This window comes from Pipistrellus kuhlii, unplaced genomic scaffold (genome assembly GCF_014108245.1).
Source record: "Pipistrellus kuhlii isolate mPipKuh1 unplaced genomic scaffold, mPipKuh1.p scaffold_m20_p_8, whole genome shotgun sequence".
Classification (NCBI taxonomy): domain Eukaryota; kingdom Metazoa; phylum Chordata; class Mammalia; order Chiroptera; family Vespertilionidae; genus Pipistrellus; species Pipistrellus kuhlii.
Genome location: NW_023425584.1, coordinates 19524805 through 19540068, shown reverse-complemented (window position 1 = coordinate 19540068; position 15264 = coordinate 19524805). Strand labels below are relative to the sequence as shown.

The 15264-nt window shown below is 48.1% G+C and overlaps 1 long non-coding RNA gene across 2 annotated transcripts in view; it reads left to right on the top strand.

The window, feature by feature from the left end:
• Window positions 1-13775, top strand: part of LOC118711029 — a 33282-nt gene extending 19507 nt beyond the window's left edge. The window contains exons 1-2 of one of the 2 annotated variants that reach the window (XR_006740692.1): window positions 8039-8335; window positions 13630-13775. This is a non-coding gene — a long non-coding RNA (uncharacterized LOC118711029). Of the gene's footprint in view, window positions 1-8038; window positions 8336-13629 lie in introns of those variants that run through there. The other variant, XR_004985616.2, reaches the window with a different exon arrangement.
• Window positions 13776-15264: the final 1489 nt, after the last annotated feature.

The following is a 15264-nucleotide window of genomic DNA, read 5'->3' as shown; positions in this document are numbered from 1 at the left end:
CCGGCCTGCCGAGGACCTGCATCCGGGCCCTCACGCCTGTGGCTTCTCTGGGAAGGTGAGGGAGGCCGGGCTTTCAGACTTCCTCTCCCAGGTCAGGAGGGAGCAAAAGGGACGTGACAGGTCACGGAGTCTGGCCGATTTTCCCTCTTTCCTTTGAAGCTGGCACAGGAACCGTTCAAGGCTCCTTGAGGGACTGAAACCATGTTTTATGGTGACAAGGCTGGAGTTCAGCCTCTCCCTGCCTGGAGAGGAAGCCTGCTCAGCCCCCAGGGTGCACTGTACCCGGCGTATTATGTGAGCAGCAGCCGAGGCTGAGGCACCCGCCGTGTGAGCGCCCACGGCCCAGGCCTGACTCCTGGCCCTGATGTGGAAAGTGCAGGACTTCCTATGCCGCAGCGGGCGTTTCCTGAAATAGAACAGGATTTGAGGGAACGGTTTCCACTGGGCGGGCAGGAAAGGCCGAGTGTGGCCAGTTCATTCAGGGTGACGCGGACCCTCGCTCCTGGCGCTGCTCCGCTCGGGTCTGACCTCTCCAGCGAGTGCAGCTGTGAGGTCCCCTCTCTGCTGTGCTCTTTGTCTGCCTCCTGTTGGATTTCTGGGGGAGGCCATGTTTCTGCTCTTCCTCTCAGGCCATTTGTACTCAGCTCCAGTTTCTGTTTTGAAATTGATCGGGTCTTGATCAACCGCTCACGTTCCTTTTCAGAACACCGAGAGGTGATCTATGTTTCTCTCAACCGGAGGCAGGGCTGCTCCTGGAGCTGTTTTGGGGTTGAGGCACAGGCCCAGCCACTATTGGAATCAGCGGGGAAACATGTATTGAGGGCGCTGATTCGGCAAAGACCTCCTCGGACGAGCTGCATCGCCCAGACTCCATCCCCACACTCTCCATCTCCGTCTCAAATGGGCCCATTCCATCAACACTTAGGGAGACCTGACTACAAGCCAGGTTCTGTTCTGAGACTACAGGCACGAAAAAGCCCGGCCCCTGGTGCCCTGATGACACTCCAACATGGAAAGCACTTTGGGGGGCGCGGGGGCAGAAGGTCAGCATGGTGCCCCCTGCCGGCCCCTCCGGCTCAGCTCACAGCTCTCCGGCCCTCCTCCCTCTCCTTGGCCTCCTGCCCTTCGTTCTGTTCCTGGTTGTCCTCTCTCCCTTCCTGTCTGGAATGAACTTTCCCCTTCTCCCCACCTGTTCAGCTCCTCAGCATCAGTCAGCACAGGAGTTCTTCCCCAACCATCTGGTCGTCCACTGCTGCCACCCCGCAGACACCCAACAGTCTGCCATGTAACCCCTTTCCCTCTGTATGCGTTGTCACCATCTGGCAGCACCTTGCCTAGTTATTTGTGTGTTGTGTATTGTCTGTTTCCCCCCAATACTGTGCCATCTCCCCGGGGGCGGGGACCATGAACCTTGCCTTCATCGCTGTGTTCTCAGTGTCTACAACAGTCCTGGCACAGATCAGATGTGCCAAAGACGTGACTTTAGGAGGTTGCCAGGCGACCAGGTATGCAGGTGAGCATTTCCCAAACAAGAAATGAAGCACTGGGGAATGATGGGAGTGAGCAGGCGGTGAGCGGACGGGGCAGAGGGACCCAAACGGAGGCTGAGAAGGCAGGCAGGGACCCTGTGGTCATAATCTGTGGATGTCAGCCTCAAGAGTTTTGTTATTTTTTTTCCCTAGGACAGTGACAAGGTCCCTCATCAATGAAGCCTGGAGGAGCCGGGACCTGCCCTCGGAGGTGGCCTCTTGATTTCAATGGCGGTGGGGAAGCCACGCTTGGCCCAGGACAGGGCGCTGAGATCGCTGCAATTGGACTGTGACAGGTTGGAGGTCATGGCTCTTGTCAAAACAGGCTGTGAGCATGCGGCCCTGAGGGGGAGAGAGCACAGGCTGAAGAAGGGGAGCTCGTCAGGGGTCACCAGTTCCAAACACAGCACCCTCAGAGGGAAGATGTGAGCTTGTCCCGCGCCTTAGGAATCCACCTGCTGACTCCACTCACGTGCTTGTTAAATATCTCTTTGCTAACTCCAACTTCCAGCTGGGCAACCTCCCTGGTTTTTACCAACCTGGTGGGAAACCCCCCCCCCCCCACTTTGGAATCAGAAAAGCTGGACTCGGGTTCCAGAAATATTGTAAAAGCTGCCAGATATTGAGCCCTCGCTGTGTGCCGAACATTATGCTAAGCTCATGACAGGTTTTGTTTTATTTACTCTTCTCACCAGGCAGTAATATCATCACTCATTTTGCAGGTGAGAAAAACAAGCTGCGGCTCCGCAGCTCAGTTTTGAGCGCTGTGAACTGTTTCCTGATCCACATGGTGTAAATGAGCATCTCACAGCAGGTGATCATGGAAATGGAGTGGCCCCTGTGTGAGTTTGGGGGGGCTCCGTCCTCCGTGGCCCGTAGCGACCACGTCACCGGAAGGCTTGTTAGAAACGCAGAGCTCGGGGCCCCTCTCCCAACGCCCCGGGCTGGGGCTGCGTTGTAACAAGACTCCCCAGACACGTGCGTGCGCTTCGGTTTTGAGAAGCAGCGATGGAAGGTTACTAGGCCCCGCTGTGTCCTGTGGAGCTGGTGTCTGACTCATTACTGTCTTCTCCGCTTGGTTAGTAAGAGTCTGTTACCGACCTTGCTCTCATGGGGCAATACATCAACCGGGGTTCAGATGCCGACGCAGTGGGTCTGAGGGGCCCTGGGTCTGCATGGTCTGCATGGTCTGCATGTCTAACATGCTCCCGGTCGCTCAGCAGGGCTCACAGCTCACTCTCTCGCAAGGAACGTGACATCAGATAACAACTGAATCAGCAAGGAGAAAAGGCAGACCTTGCAGGTGGAGTGAATTCAGGGGAGGCACCTCCACTCCACAAACACATCCAGAGGGCAGACAGCATCTCTAGTCCTTCCCTGTTCTCAGCACCTAACACTGTGTCACAGGGAGGCATGAATCATCACTGAATGAATGAATGAATGAATTAGTGAATGAATGAATGAATGAATGAACTTCAGTCAGTTCTCTCCTCTCCCCTGCCTGACACTGCCCAGGGGCTCTAGGTCTAGGAAACCCCAAGAGGCTCACCATGGCCCACAAAGCCAGATCTGAACTGGGTCCTGCATCCTCCCTCGTACCTCCTTCTTCCGACACCCCCTACACACACACCCGTGTCCACAGCACTAGGCTTTTTCCTGCTGCTCTAACACACTAAGCTTTTTCTTGCCTCGGGGTCTTGGCACCTGTCCTCCCGTGACCTGGAATGCCCTTCTCCCAGCTCTTCCCATAGCTGGCTGCTTCTCGTCATTCATAACTCAGCTCAAATTTCACCTCCTCAGCAGCTGTCCCTGATGGACCTGTCCAACCTGATGTGGGACACCCCACCCAAAACCATGCTCTTCATTAGCCTTTATCAACCTGAAAATATTTCATTTGTTTACTTTTCTTTTTTTATGATTCTCCTATCAGAAAGCAAATTTTATGAAAGCAGAGACTTTGCCTACAACCCTGGCCCATAGTAGATGCTCAATAAACAGTTGGGAAGTGAATGGATGAGTGCTCTAACACACCCCAAGGAACCCATAATTTGCTTCTGTCTTTGCAATTAAGGAGTGAGAGACTGAGCATGATGTGAGGCCAAAAGATAGAGCCATCACTTCCTCCTGAATGAGGACATAGGGGTGGTAATCAGGGCAGACTCCCTGGAGGAGGTGGTATTTAAATTTCACCTTGAAGAGTGGAAAGGATTTTGACTGGGAATGAAAGGCAGAAAAGAACATCCTGGGCAGAGCCTGACAGAACAAAGGTTGGGAGGAGAGGATAGAAGGGTGCTTAGGGAACAGTATATAGCTGATGGGTGGAGCCTTTCTACCTGGCCCCAGGCAGAGACAGCTCTGTGGCAGGTGCAACAGAGTCTGGCAGGGCTCCTACATCTGAGAAATTGAGGCCACTGCCTTCCCTCAACCAGGCCTTGGCCACACCCTTAGCCGAGATGACAGAGCCCAACGCTCTGAAACAAGACATCGGGAGGGAACAGGTGGGCCTGGGGGCTGGCTCACCACCCTCCAGTGGCTTGCCTAGCTCCTGTCCTCTTGTCTGTAAAGGGCCAGAGAGTTGTAATTATTTCATCCACCTCCCAGGATAATTTGCTTTGGGTCTAAGTCCTTGTTTACCTCTAAGCTCCGTAAGAGAAGGGACCACATCGGTCAGCCTTATTTTGGCCCTGTTCCCAGAGCTAGGGGCAGAGACTGGCTCCAACACAGCTCCTCAGCAAGATGTGTTCATCTGCTCACCACCACTGATCAGGTTCCTGCAATGTGTGGGCCTTGCCCTACTCACAGAGGACACGGAGGTGACACCCGGCAGTGAAGGCCTGCACCTGCTCAAGGGTAGAAGCCACACTCTATTTGGGGGCAACACGTTCTGAAGATTGCATTCTGCCCGTCTCACAGAGTGACCTTAGCGAGCCACTTCATCTCCCAGCTGCACAGAAAGTAGGAGAGGGGAGGCTGAATCACAGAGTCCTGAAAATGAGAGTTGGAAGCCACTTCCCTCACCCAGCCTTCCTCTGGCCGTGGCCTGGGTCCAAGTGGAAGACAGTGGAAGTCCCCCAGGTTGGGAGCAGCTGAGGGGGGTGGAAGGACAGTTAAGGAAGCGCAGTGGTGGGTGCTCCCAGGAAAAGAACAACTGATAAAAGGTCGGGTGCGATGAGGTGGAGACAGGCCTTGCCTGGGCCTTCGGGACAGAGAACAGCATACCTGATGGCTGACAATGACAATGACCAGAGCAGGTCACAGGACTAGGGTCTCGCAGAGAGATAGGCGGGAGCTAAGTGAGGTCCCCATTTAATACAAAGAGACAATGCATATTGGAACTGAAGTCCAAGGTGGGGAACTGTTTGCTTCTGAAGGGGAAACCATGGTTCGAGGCCAAGGTCAGAGTCAGAACAGCAGCAAGCTGACTCAATGCTGTGAGTCAATGCCCAGAGCCGTTAGATCTTCCACCAAGGCTAGTCCAAAGTCACGGACACAGGGGGCAGGAACCAGAAACACAGCCCCCTTGGCCCAGTCCTCTGAGCATCTGGTCCTCTGGGTACCACCTAACTGGGCCAGATCCCAAGCCCAAACAAGATTTTGTAGACTTACAGCAGACACAGAGCTGTTTATTAAGTTTGGTGAAAGGAGGAGGTGATTTTCCCCTTAACTGAGTCCTGGCTTGTGTCCTTGGGAATTGGACTGACATTTGGATTTTGAGCACCGCCCTGTAGAGGAACTCGAGTGGCTTTTATGTCTCTAGTTCAAGCACCTCTGGGGCAGTTTCAATGGTGATATTAAAGTTCAAAGTTCTGCTACATAATACCAAAGCGACAGGCCGACTCAGGCCAAAAATAATAAATAACAAATTGCTACTATTAATAGTGAGTGAGTACTGTCTGCTCATAGCATTCTTGGGGGGAGGGGGCGGGGAGGCAGGCTGTTCTGTTCCCACCCGAAGCCCCTCTACCACGCCACTCTGTGTTACCCTTCAGGACACCTACATTCTTTCCAACGACAGTTCACCCATTTCTAAATGTCTTCCCCCATCAGAATGTAAGCCCCAGGAGACAGGGAATGTGTCCTCTTGTTTAGGGCTTTCTCTCCAGAGCCTAAAACCTGATTAAATACTCAGAAAATACCTGCTGTGTGAATGAATGAGGCAGAGCTCTGTGTTTTCAACATCACTGGTGTATTTTGAGTGAAGAACAGGTGTGAGTATATCTAATGAGGTCATATCATCAGAGGGATGTTGGAAATCAGCCTGGAAATGGGATTCAGGAGATATGAAGGAAAAAAAGCCTGTTGTTACTGTTTATATTTCTATAGTTTGAACTGAAAAACACTGAGCTGCCATCCCATCAGTATCAAATGCACAAAGACATAATACTTGGAAGCAGGCTGAGTGGAGAACCTTAGGACAGAGGCCTCTCAGGGATGCTGAGAGTCTCCTTGAAGTCAGCGGCATCTGTTGAACCAACGAAGGTGCATTCCATCGGGATTCTGCTATTGCATTTTTTGTGGAATTTATCTTACACATATAACCACAAGCACGTGAAATGACATATGTATAAAGGCAGTAGCTGCAGTGTTATTTATAATAGCAAAATATTGAAAACCATCAAAATTACTGTAAAGAGAATTACTGTTATTTATAATAGCAAAATATTGAAAACCATCAAAATTACTGTACAGGCACTAAAGAGTATCATTAGATACTCCTATGGGAAGTTTTCCAAGATGAGGACTCCAGTGAAAAACCACAAAATGCAAAACAGATGTTCTGAATGCTACAGTTGTCTTAGTGGGGAGTGGGCATGTCATTGAGTTGGTTGTGTGTGCACAAAATATTCCTTCAAGAATGAACAAGAAACTAATAAAAGGCATGCCTAGAATAGGAGGAGGGGGCAGGGAGAGAGGAAGGCTTGTTATGTCACTGCCTGTTTAATTTTTCATTTGGGAACTGTGAGAAGAGATTATCTGGTCATATACATTGCTAAAAAAATATTTTAAACAGAAATGGCTGTTTTAACATGCAGGGCATGCAAGAGATCATTTAGAAGGTTGGAGCCGCAAAAGCCTCGGGCCGGATCAGCTCCGACGTTCACGTTAAGGGTGAGCTGAGGTTAACGTGAGGAAGTGGTTCCCGCCCTTTGGTGCCCCATCAATACATAATGTGGGCAAAGTGGGAGATTTTTAAAGGTTCCTTACTCCTCTGACATTTGGATTCGAGGCTGCACTTAACTTGAATGAAACTACATGCTCTACACAGTACGCCCTGTTAAGGCACTGAGAGTTCTGTATTTTGCTTTAATTTTTCATTAGTTTTCTCTTTTAAGAATTGCCACTTACCTTTTTGAGAAGCTCCCACCTTGTCTCTGCTGAAGGTCACCTGACCCTGAAGATGACCATGACCTGGGTACGGTGGTAGAGGGGCAGGCCAGGTCCTGGGTGGAGAGGCAGAAGCAAGGAGCACCAGGAATCACACTCCCTGGGATGGGGACAGCCTCTCAGGTGCAGGAGCTGAACCCCTGGACTCAGTTTACCCAGCTGGATGTCACAAGAAACCAAATGTAGCTCCCTTCACTCACATACACCCCCCACCCTTACGCATCCCTGGGAGCTAAATTGCTCTGAGTAATCCGACTTCAGGTGAGGTCAGGAACACTCGTTTCATCTCTCTGATGTGAACACTCCCCTTCCAGTAACAGCACCTCTCTCCTCGTTGGGAGTCCCTGCTGCCCGCAGTCCACCTGCTGCTGCCCTGGGTCCAGGGAGCGGCTGGCCCAGCAGTGGAGTCTGCCCTGTGGGGACGCTCACCAGGCCCAGCGCTTCTGGATAAAGCACTGGGAAAGGAGCTGCTCCCTGTGTTGTCACAATCAGACCCAGAGATGACACTGAAACTGTGCGAAGCTCAGGAAGGAGGGAAGCAGAGGCAGGAGGTGGCAACAGCTTTGAGGGACAGGCACTAGCTCTTGGAACCAGCTGGATTTCTAAGTCACATTCTTTTTGGTTGTTAAATATGAAACACGGATAAATCCCCCCCCCCCCATTTTATTATTCAGACTGTTTATGGTCTTTATTTTATTTGACTGTTGGCAGATGTCTCCCAATACCCAGCCCCCTTTTTTTACCCACTTCCTCCCAGCCCCTGTCCCACCCCAGGCCTTCACCACACTATGTCTGTGCCCAATGCTTATGCATATATGTATATGAGGGCCTCATATACATATATGCATAAGCATTGGGCACAGACATAGTGTGTGTGTGTGTGTGTGTGTGTGTGTGTGTGTGTGTCTGTGACCTCACTTACAAGTGGAATCGAATGAACATAATCATCTGACAAACAAAATAGGTCCAGAAGCTTGGAGGCATGGAACAGACTAACAGATCCCAGAGGGGTGGGAGGGAAGGAGGAAAGAGGTTAACACATTCTCTCTCTTTCTCTCTCTCTCTCTCTCTCTCTCTCTCTCTCTCTCTCTCTCTCTCTCTCTCTTTTTAATAGTTATTATTAAGCTAGTTTGGATTCCACTTTCTCATTTTCACAGTCCCGAGGACCTGCACACACATGCCAACGCCAGTGGGCTGGTAAGGACTGCCCGAAGCAATCTAATGGGAAGAATCCTGGCCCTTATCTGGGCTCATGACACAGGAGGAAGGTATGCGGGGTGCATAACTGGTGCATCCCTTTGACTAAGAAGAAACCCCTGACTCAGTCCTCTGCCTCATCGGGACGGGGCAGTGCTTCTGATTTTGCTTGGTCTTTCAGGTTGGGGTGTGGGGAGAAATTTGTCAGCCTGTGGCCCCAAAAGGTAAATACCCACCTTTACTTAGAGGTTTAGTGGATCTTCCTGCCATCAAAGAATCCAGCTTGGTGCCGTCAGTAACCGTATTCCTGGTGCCTGCCCTCGAATGACTTACACTCCTAGGGAAGTGTCTACTTCCTGTGGGATCCTGCACCCTCCTTGTTCCACTCACCTAGCTGACCTCGGTTTGCAATCCTTATATGGTCAAAAGGAGTGCTGGTGCTGAAAGCATGAGGGGTTATGGAGGCAGCACTTTAAAAGTTTACCAAACAGAGAAGAGGAAGTGAGTCCTAAGGACTAAGCCATGAAAGGTTATTATTTCTAAATTGTTTCTCATGGTTTTTAGACTTGGACAAGCTGATCTGGTGAATGACAATTCTTGATGGAACCATTAATTTTTACCTCATTTGCATCTTCAGAAAGTAGACAGTGCATAAGGAGGAATGTGTTTTGCCCTGAGCAGATGACTCAGTTGATTGGAGCATTATCCCGTATCCAAAAGGTTTCGGGTTCAATTCCTGGTCAGGGCACATACCTAAGTTGCAGGTTTGATCCCAAGTTGGGGAGCATACTGGAGGCAACCGATCAATGTTTCTCTCTCACATCAATGTTTCTCTCTATATATCTCTTCCTCTCTCTCTAAAATCAATTAAAAAACAACATCTCCTCAGGTGAGGATAGAGGTGGGGGAAATGGGGTGTTTTTCTGACAAAGTTATTCACTAAAAAAAATTTAAAATCAAAAGACACAAATATATATTAATACTTTTTGAGGCAGTCAGGTTATGAAGGTATGATTTACATACAGTAAAAAAATTAAGATTTATTCTCAGCAAGTTTCAAGAATGCAATATAGTATTGTTAGACCCATGCTATGCACTGGGTCTCCAAAACTTGTACATCTTTTATATCTGAAACCCTCTGATCAACACTTCCTCAATCCCCATTTCCCCAGCCCCTGGCAACCACTGTCCTCTCTGCTTTTAAAAGGTCAACATTTCTCAGGTTCCACATATAAGTGACATCATGTAGTATTTGTCTTTCTGTGTCTGGCTTATTTCATTTAGCATAATGTCCTCCCATGTTGCTGGAAATGGTAGAATATTCCCTGTGGCCTTATTCACAATAGCCAAGATCTAGAAGCAACTTAAGTGTCTGCCTACAAATGAATGGACAACAATTCTCACATTTGTATACACAATGGTATAGTATTCAGCCTTAAAGAGGAAGGAACTCCTGCCCTAACAGGTTTTGCTCAGAGGATAGAGATTCGGCCTAGAGACTGAAGGGTCCCGGGTTTGATTCTGGTCAAGGACAGGTACTTCAGTTGCAGGCTCCTCCCTGGTCTGGGTTCATGCAGGAGGCAACCAATTGATGTGTTTCTCTCACATTGATATTTCTCTCTGTCTTTCCCGCTCTCTTTCATTCTATCTAAATCAATAAAAAAATATATCATTGGGTGAGGATTTAAAAAAAAAAAAAGGAAGGAATTCTTTTTATTTGAATAGCAGTGTTTTGATCCAACCCTTATCAATCAACCCATGTGAAACTGGGTATGCTGCTTAGCTGCTTTAACCCTCAGTTTCTTCATCTCTCCAAGGTTTTGTGAGGATGAAGAGAACAATATCAGAGAGAGATCTGGGATCATAAAGCAATGACACATTAGGTATTAATAAGAACATAGACATGACTATGAGATTAAACAGGCAACCTTATCAAGACCAGGTGTTCTTAAAACCTAACAGCATGTGCCGTGTGATTCTTAAGTGTTAGAACTAAAAGAAACTCCGTGACCTTCCACCAAGTCCTAGCTCTTGATGATAGGAATGGAGGCCCTGGAAGGCCAAGGCCACACAAAGTTACTAGTTGCACAGCCAGTTCGAGAACTCAGAACTGCTGACCCTGTGCCCAGTGCGCTCATTAGCCTACACAAGCTCCTTCTAACGGCCGGTTTGGACAGTGATCAGACATTACCAAACTTTAGGACAATCCCCACCATAAAGGAATAATCAGACAACTCAGACAACTGAAAGTAGGCCCAACCACTCCCCATCACATGTCTGTCCTACTTTCTTACTTTCCTCTCACTTCACGCATTGTGTGTGTGTGTGTGTGTGTGTGTGTGTGTGTGTGTGTCTGTGTCTGTGCACGCCCCACTGGAAGCTAAGCTCTGCCAGGGTATGGGCCTCTTTCAGCCATATTGACCACATAATGCCTGGTACATAGAAGTCCTTACCGAATGATGGTTAGGAAAATGGGCTTTAGTCAAATGATTTATGCTGACAACAGGTTTGACTTAATGACAGGTATCTGCTTTGACAAATTTTTAAGCCATTTGTTTGGTTGAGTTGGAGGTTTCATGGGCCAAATGGGAGGGCAAGAATGGCTCAGGCAACCAGACAAGAGGGGCCTGAATCCCATTCCCATGCCGTAATCGCCTGGTCCTGCTCCGTCTTGCTCCTCTACGGCACCCGTTGTCTAAACAGTACCAAGTGTTAACTTGCTAAATCAGTTACACCCAAAGGGCTGAGATTATTTAACAATGCACTAAGATGAGGTCATATCAAGAATTCTGAGGAGAGGCAGGGTTTTCAAAGACTCCAGTTCCATGCCAAGGAGCTATTGTGTATGAAGTGATTTTTAGAAAATGAAGGATTAACTCGGTAAATAATCTTTCATGGGAATTCATTATGCTTAATTCTATAATTTGAAATTCTTGGTTTTAGATCCATTCCACAATCATTTTATTAGTCTCACTTTTTTTTTTTAGAAGAAACATGTGAAACAAATGCTTCTGAATTTAATTTAAATTAAATCTTAATTACTTTAACTCATCTCCATGGAGGAAAACAATTCATAATTTCCAAACCATCTTTGTTCTCAACCAAAATTGGTTCAACCTGCCATCACTGGGAATGTCCAGGAATATTCTCCTGGATTGTGAATTCTTAGAGGTCAGGGACTTGGGAGTTTTGTTTGTTGGTGTATTCTTAGAGCATGGGACAGTGCTAGGCCATATAAGGAATCTCATCATGATTTGCGAGTACATAAATAACGTGGGTTATTTGCCTAAGTTGAAACCCTCCTATGGCTTATTCAGGGAGAGTTGTGAGATAAAGACTTAGATGATTAGCCCTCAGTCCAGTCCCAGTACAGACCTGTGACATCCATGGTCTCCAGCTGCTTTATGGCACTTTTCTCAGAGCCTCCCTCTCAGAGCATGGAAGTAACTGAGTGCCAGGAACCACTACAGAAACTAAGGGGACCTTACAGGGATGGAGGAGGAGTTATCTGGGGAGAGTTGTGAGATAAAGACTTAGATGATTATCAGTCCACTATCAGGGGGGAAAGGGTGTGGGGATGCAGGAAGAGATTGGACTAAAATTGTACACCTATAGATGAGGACAATGGGGGTGGGGGAGGTAAAAGCAGAGGGTGGGGTGAGAACCGGGTGGAGGGGAGCTATGGGGGGGGGGGGAGGAGAAACAATTGTAATAATCTGAGCAATAAAGATTTATTAAATTTGGGGGGGGAAAGAAGTCTTAGATAAATGAAAGTCAATCCCTCCCACACAGTGTGTGAAGCTCACCAAAATCACATCCTCACTCCAGACCTCATCCCCAAACTGAGCAGTTTTTTAGATCATGGGCTTTCTCACCTAAAATCTCCACTCTGTGGTCTAGAGTCAGTTTTTACACTGGATGCACCCAAAGTGAGCCCGTCTCCACCTCTGCCTCTCCCCAATGCCCACAAGAGTCCTGAGCCAGGCCCAGTCGTGCATGCCCCCGAGGGGACAGAGCTGGCTGGCCTAGTATCCTTCCTGCATCTTAGAGCTGAGGCTGATTTCTTCCAGCCCTACCAGGTAATAAACTTGGGCATGCTAGGAATTACATGGTGGGAGGGAGGTTCAAGAAAACCAACTGGGTTTTATTAAAAAAACAACAACAACAAACAAACAAACAACAACAAAAAAACAGGTAAAGTATCTTTCTCCCTTTTCCATGGAAATGAAAATAACTTTCAAATATGCTACCCTTGATGGGTGTATCTGGTCTCCCAAAGCCCATTAGGCATCTGGTCTTCAAAGATGACCCCCAGTGAATCATATATCCCAGTATCCACACCACTGAGTGGCCCTCTCTCACACCTGCAGGCCACACCTGTGTGACCAACAGAATGCAGTGAGTGACACTGCGTGACTTCTAAGGCAAGGTCACAAGAGAGCTTGCAGCTTCCACTTTAATCTCCTGGAATGCTGCTTCTTGGAATGCTCACTCCTAGACCCCTGCCACATAGAGAAGAAGCCACCTCTTGGCACTCCAGTTGACCACAGCCCCAGCTGAGCTCCCTGAGAGCAGCCAGCATCAGCCGCCAGCCCTATGAGGGCGCCATCGTGGAGGCCTGGCCCAGACAAGTCTCTGGATTGCTCCAGCCCCAGCTATCATCTGAGAGTGCCCACATGACAGACCCCAAGAGAGAACTGCCCAGATGAGCCCACCAGACCGAGGGAGAGAATGTGGTGTGGTGCCAAAGTTTTGGAGTGACTTATTAGGCTAAAAACCACAGCCCGGCCAGCATGGCTCAGTGGTTGAGTGTAAACATATGAACCAGGCAGTCATGGTTTGATTCCCGGTCAGGGCACATACCCAGGGTGCAGGCTCCATCCTCAGTGTGGGGTGTGCAGGAGGCAGCCAGCCAATGATTCTCTCTTAGCATTGATGTTTCTTGAAGTTAGGATACTTTTTTCCTATTGGGTTTGCATAGGTTTGCATGGGAAGTAAAACAATGAAGTTGAGTTTTTAAAAACATATTATAAAATAGTTTTATAAACTTGGATCCAAACACATGTCAGTGACTATGGGTTTATAGCTCTTGTAAATACGTTTTTCAAAGTTATTGTGATTTCAAGTACAGTCAGAGAAAGACAAGTGTCATATGATTTCATTCATCTGTGGAGTCTAATGAACAAAATGAACTAAAATAGGGACAGACTCATAGACAGAGGGCAGACTGACAGCTATCAGTGGCAGGGAGGAGGGGTTGGGTAGCTGGATGGGGGGTGAGGGATTGAGTAAAACAGAAAAAAATATAAATCAAGGCTTAATTTATGGCTTTGTAATTGTACAGACTTAAGAAAGTGATACTAGTAAGCCGATTCTATTTAAAACTGTGTCAAGTCTGTATCTCTTACATGGTGAGGAGCACATCAAACAGGATGTGCTTTTGAATACAGGGAAAAAAAATCACTCATAGCATTGACAAATGAGCAATTTCCTAACTTCTTTGTTGTTTCACTTTCAGGTACTTGCTAATGAAAATACTGACCAATATTCATGTCAAAACGATGCTTGCTACTCTACACACACGAGTTCCACATAAATCAATGTGTCCATTATCTTAGAACCAATTGCCAATATGAAATTTACAATAAAAGCATTTCTATTTTATTGTTATTTGTGAACTGTGTGCTGCACACCCGCTGTAAAAGGAAAATTGATAAGCTTGAGTAAGCATATACGCAAGTTGTCCAACAGGGGGCAGATACATGCACACGTTTTCTTTCCCAGAGAATCTAAGGATTTAGCTCCTTCCCTCCGACTCCCCTCAGAAGCCCCTCACCTCTTCCCACAAGACCACCAGGCCCTGCCGCAGCCACCAGGGCCTCAGGCCACGTGAGGTCACGGTGGGCCCTGGGAAGGGCTGGGAGCTCCAGGCCTCGGAAAGGAAGGCCTGTGTTTACAGTGAGGGCCAGCTTCAGAATGGCCTTTGTGTGTTCAGGGCCTTTATTTATTTTCACACCAGCCTATGGCCTTTGACCCCAGTTTGAAGTCAAACAACAGGAAGAAAGGTCCTTCTTTATTTTCCTTAGGGATTGGCCACATGGTTTGGAGAGAGAACTTGGGGATGCTGTGAAGGCCTGAAAGAACAGCTCATGTTAGAACTGGAAAGAATGGCCCAGTGCCTCCTGGAGGCTGTGCGCCCTGAGGAACCCCACCCTCAGGGGGCCCCTCTCTATTTCTGGTCATGCTATGGTCCTGCAGGGGGTATATTTATTTATTTCATTATTTTATCCCTGTATAATTTATACCCTAAATCAAGCACTGTTTCTTACTATATGTATGTGTTTTTAAAAATATTTTTATTGATTTCAGAGAGAAAGTGAGAAGGAGAGAGATAGAAACATCAATGATGAGGCAGATTCGTTGATTGGCTGCCTCCTGCACACCCCACAGTGAGGATCGAGCCCTGACTGGGAATCAAACCGTGACCTCCTGGTTCATAGGTTGGTGTTCAACCACTGAGCCACACCGGCAGGGCAAGAGCTGGTTTTGAGTCTCTGCAAGTACAGTAACCACTTGGAGCCTCGAGTCCTTCCTCTGGGAAGTGGGAGAGGAACCTCACTTCTGTGCAGGGTCGTTTGGAGGGTCTCGCCATCGCTGCAGGCGGATTATTAGCACAGCGCCTGGTGGCGGGCAGCGCTCGGGGAAATACCATGTCCTAACTGCTCTGACTGCTCCCTCTGGGGAAATTAAAGGCCAGCACATGTACATCAAATGAGCAAATGAAAATGAAGCTTATTATTCTTAATAGACTTTTACTGAACAGCTGCTATGAATGGGGATATTACCCAATTTTTTAGTCACTCATGAGCAAAAAGCAGTCAGAGTGCGGTTTTAATACTTTCTCCCTCTCATGAGTGATAAGAGGGGTCACGAGCTGACTCCAAAGTTGCATTCATTTTTTATTAACCAAATCTTTGCTGAGACTCTGCTATGTGGCAGACACTGGACTCAACTCGGGAAATGCAGCGGTGAGTGACCCAAACAAGGTCTCTGTTCCCATGAGGCCTCCGATCTCAGTGGGGTGCGGGGGTCATCTTTTAAAGCTCCACACAGGGAGTACAACTATGAACTGTGGTAAGTGCCCTCAAAGAAA